The 5,363-nt window shown below is 39.2% G+C and overlaps 1 protein-coding gene across 1 annotated transcript in view; it reads right to left on the bottom strand.

Annotated features, from left to right (window-relative positions):
* Positions 1-5,363, bottom strand: part of Cntnap5 (contactin associated protein like 5) — a 964,727-nt gene that overhangs the window by 552,740 nt on the left and 406,624 nt on the right. The gene's annotated exons all lie outside the window — the stretch shown is intronic.

The raw sequence follows: 5,363 nt of genomic DNA, 5'->3' as shown, positions 1-5,363 counted from the left end.
AACCAGCCTATAGCCCATGATTGTAGAGAAGATGAATATGCTATGTACTCTCTCATAAGTGGATAACCAGCCTATAGCCCATGATTGTAGAGAAGCTAAACAGCAAGGTGATCCCTAAGAAAAACATATAAATTCACCTGGATAGGGGAAATAGAGAAGATCACCTGACAAAATTGGGAACATGGAGGTGGTTGGGGGGAGAAGGGTGGAAGGGGAAAAGAAAGAGAGAAGGGGAGGGGGGGAGAACTTGAGGGAACTGGATAGTTGAGATGAGGGACCAAAATAGATAAAAAGCAAGGAAAGAGATATCTTGGTTGAGGGAGCCATTATTGGTCTAGCAAGAAAACTGGCACTAGGGAAAATCCCAGGAATCCACAAGTATGACTCCAGCTAAGCTTCTAAGCAATAGAGGAGAGGGTGTTTGAACTGGCCTTGCCCTGTAGTCAGATGGATGGCTACCTTAAATGTCACCATAGAACCTTTATACAGCAACAGATGAATAATACAGAGGCAGAGAGCCACAGCAGAGCACTGGGCTGGTTTCCCAAAGTCTAGTTGAAGAGTAGGAGGAGTGAGAATATGAACAAAGAGGTCAAGACCATGATGGGGACACCTACAGAAACAGCTTACCTGAGCTAATGGGAGTTCAACAACTCCAGCTGGGCAGGGAGGATTCAGCATTGGACCAAACTAAACCTGAATGTAGGTGACAGTGAATGGCGGGAAGACTGTGTGGCCACTGGCAGTGGCACCAGAATTTATCCCTACTGCTTATACTGGCTTTTTGGGAACCCATTCTCTTTGGATGTATACCTTGCTCAGCCTAGATATAGTAAGGAGGGCCTTTATCCTTCCCCAAAGCAATGTACCATACCCTCTCTGAGGAGTGGATAGGGGTAGGGGAGGGAATGGGGTGGAAATGGAAACTGAGTTTGGTATGTAAAGTTAACAAAGATAGTTTGTTTTCTTTTCTAAAAATAAAATAAAATAAAAAGTGCTTGTTCATGATAAATATAATCATTTCTTCAAAAACTCTCTTCCAAACAGTATTTAATTTTTTTGACAGATACATCTTAACCTATAGTTTAGTTGAAGAGTCATTAACCTTTTATTATTTTCATTACCAAAAATGTTAACTCAATGCATATAGCAATGGGTAAGCAAATGCATTGTCATGAAACACTTCAAATTCTTCTGAGGCAAGGGCTATTTTGACCTGACTTTGATGAACAGTAATAGTCTGTGTCATATGTGAGGTCCCTCTCTGACCCACACCAATAATTCACTGAACTGTTGTGATAGTTCTAATTGCCTACATGACAGCAAGGAAAGCCCTGTGAAAAGAATTTCAGAATGGGACTCTTTAGATTAGGTTGGCCTATTGCCATGTCTGTGGTAGAATTATGTTGATTATATGAAGGCATACCCCCTCTGGCTAGTCCCACCGACTGAGCAATGTGTCCTTGATTGGTGAGCGTGAAAAAACAAATTGAGCACTGGCTTGTGTGCTTGCATTCTTTGCTCTCTGCTCATGACTGTAGATGGGATGTGACTAGCTTCTTAGGCTTTCTGCCACCTTGACTACCATGAAATGATGGTTTGCAAGCTGAGATTATGAACTGAAGTAACTATCCTCCATCTCCTTTACATTGTTTGTAAAGGTATATTATCTCAGTAATAGGAAACAGAGCTAAGATAACTATGGTTTTAAAAAGTGTTGATTGAACAGTCAACATCAAACTAAATGGAGAGAAACTCACAGTGATCCCACTGAAATCAGGAACAAGACAAGATTGTCCACTCTCTCCATATTTATTCAATATATTTCTTGAGGTCCTAGCTAGAGCAATAAGACAATAAAAGGAGATCAAGGGGCTACAAATCTGAAAAGAAGAAGTCAAACTCTCACTAGTTGAGATGATATGATAACTTACAGAAACAACCCCAAAAATTCTTTCAGGGAACTTCTACAACTCAAACACTTTCAGTAACTTAGCAGGATACAAGATTAACTCAAAAAATCAGGAGACCTCATTTACACATTTGATAAATTGGCTGAGAAAGAAATCATAGAAACATCACCCTTCACGGTAGCCACAAATAATATAAAATATCTCAGAGTAACTCTAAACAAACAAGTCGAAGACCAATATGACAAGAAGTTTGAGTCTTTGAAGAAAGAAATTGAAGAGGACACCAGAAAATGGAAAGATCTCGCATGCTTTTGGGTAGGTCAAATTAATGTAGTAAAAATGGCAGTCATAAAGCAATCTACAGGTTTAATGCAATTCTTCACAGACTTCAAAATATAATACTCAACTTTATATGGAAAAGCAAAACACCCAGGATAGCCAAAACAATCCTGCACTATAAAGGAACTTCTGGAGGTACCACATTGTACCCCTGACTTCAAACTCCACTACAGAGCTACAGTACTGAAAACAGCCTGGTATTGGCATAAAAACAGACAGGAGGACAAATGGAACTGAATCAAAGACCCAGATGTTAATCCACACACCTATGAACACCTGATTTTTGACAAAAAGCAAAAATTATAAAATGGAAAAAAAGCGTATTTTAAAAATGTTGCTGGCATAGCATACCACCATGTAGAAGAATGAAAATATATTAATATCTATCACTATGCACAAAACTCAAGTCCAAATGGATCAAAGACATCAACATAAAGCCAACCACATTGAACCTCATAGAAGAAAAAATGGGAAGTAAACTTGAATGTACTGGCACAGGAAACCACTTTCTAAATATAATGCTACTAACACAGACACTGAGGGAAACAATAAATAAGTGGGACTTCCTGAAATGGAGAAGCTTCTGTAAAGCAAAGGACACCGTTAACAAGACGAAATGGCAACCTACAGAATGTGAAAAGATTTTTACGACTCCCATGATGGAGGAGGGTCATTTGTCTATCAGTTGCTTTCATTGGTTAATTAATAAAGAAAACTGCTTGGCCTGATAGGTTAGAACATAGGTGGGTGGAGTAGACCAAACAGAATGTTGGGAGAAAGACACAGATTCAGACAGTCACCATAGCTCTTCTCTCCAAGATGGATGCAGGTTAAGAATATTCCAGGTAAGACACCACCTTTGCTACACTCATTAGAAATGGGTTAATCAAGATGTGAGAGTTAGCCAGTAAGAGGCTAGAGCTAATGGGCCAAGTGTTTAAAAGAATACAGTTTCCATGTAATTATTTTGGGTAAAGCAAGCCGGGTGGCAGGAGGCAGCCTGCTGCTCCTTCTACAGAGGGGTGCTCACTCCATCTACACTCCCACATTAGATAGAGGGCTGATCTCCATGATATATAAAGAACTCAAGACTTTGGTCATCAAAAGAACCAATAATCCAATTTTTAAAAAAATGGAGTACAGACATAAACAGAGAACTCTGAACAGAGAAATCTAAAATGGATGAAAGACACTTAAGTAAATGCTCAACATCCTTAGCTACCAGAGAAATGCAAATCCAAACAACTCTGAGATTCCATCTTACATCTGTAAGAAAGGCCAAGATCAAAAACACTGATAACAACTTATGTTGAAGAGGTTGTGGGGTAAAGGGAACACTCCTACATTGCTGGAGGGAGTATAAACTGGTAGAGCCCCTTTGGATATCACTATGGCAATTTCTCAGAAAATTAGGAAACAACCTTCTCAAGACCCAGCAATGCCACTTTTGGCTATATACCCAAAGGATGCTCAGTCATACCACAAGAACATGTGCTCAACTCTGTTCATAGCAGCATTCTTTATCCTAGTCAAAACCTGAAAACAACCTAAATAAATGCTCCTGTACCAAAGAATGGATAAGGAAAGTGTGGTACATTTGCACAATGGAGTACTACACATCAGAAAAAAAATAACAACATCTTGAATTTTGCAGGCAAATGGATAGAACTAGAAAACGTCATATTGAGTGAGGTAATGAACCCAAAAAGATATATCATATGTACTCACTCATATGTGGATTTAGACATAAAACAAACAAAAAAAAACAGCTTACAAATTACAATCCCAAAGAACCAAGACAATAATGAGTATCCTAAGAGAGACATACATGGATCTAATCTACATGGAAAGTAGAAAAACACAAGATATCCGGAGTAAATTGAGAGCATGGGGCCATGTGAGAGGGTAGAAGGGGAAGGGAGAGGAAGAGAGGTGAGCAGAGAAAAATGTATAGCTCAATAAAATCAATTTTTAAAAGTGTTGATTATGTTCACTACTTATTCATCATTGGATATTGATATATCAAATAATCAGGTAAATTACACTGTTTAAATGAAGAAAATCAAATCAAAATGACACAGTTTACATGTTTAGCATTATCCTTGTGGAGAGAATTAGGATAAGAGCATTCATGCATGACTCCTTCTGTATATAACGACCTTCATTTCTGTACACAAACACACACACACACACACACACACGTTATTTAAAGTCTAGAATAAAATGAGTTAAGTACAGAATGGGGAAAAACTATGCTTCAAAAAAGCTTGCCTTGCAAGCATGATGATCTGGGTTCCATTTCCAAAGCCCAAATCAAGTTGATGTGAGGGTACATACTAGGCATACCAGTAGTGAGGAGACAAAGAGGACAAGACCTCTTTGGGTCACTACCACTAAGCATAGACACAGCTGGGAGCTCCAAACCACTGAAAAGTACTGGGTCAAATGATGAACTGTGTTCTTCAGGAACATTAGAGATTTCTGTCTGCCTTACTTTTGAATCCACACAGATTTACACACATACACACACACACATACACACACATTTACACACACACAAACACACACATTCACACACACAAACACACAAACATAAACACACACAAACACACACACATACACACATACACACACATTTACACACACACATACACACACACAAACACACATACACACACAAACACACAAACACACACTCATACACACACAAACACACACATACACACACAAACACACACACATATACACACACAAACACACACACACAAACACACACACACATACACACACACACACACACACACTAATTGTAATTATCCGTATGACTAACCGGGTATCCCGTGGGCAGCATCATTGACCCACACTGCTGTGTGACTTTGTGAGTACTTACTGTAGGGGCATCCATAGACCTCACAAACACACACACAAACACACATACAGACACATACACACATACACACACACACACACATACACACACTAGTTGCAATTATCCATATGACTAACCGGGTATCCCGTGGGCAGCATCATTGACCCACACTGCTGTGTGACTTTGTGAGCACTTACTGTAGGAGCATCCATAGACCTCACATACACACACTAATTGTAATT

The sequence above is a fragment of the Microtus ochrogaster genome, chromosome 6, assembly GCF_000317375.1.
Source record: "Microtus ochrogaster isolate Prairie Vole_2 chromosome 6, MicOch1.0, whole genome shotgun sequence".
NCBI lineage: Eukaryota > Metazoa > Chordata > Mammalia > Rodentia > Cricetidae > Microtus > Microtus ochrogaster.
Note: the sequence above shows the minus strand (reverse complement) of the source record. Positions and strands in the feature narration are given on the sequence as shown.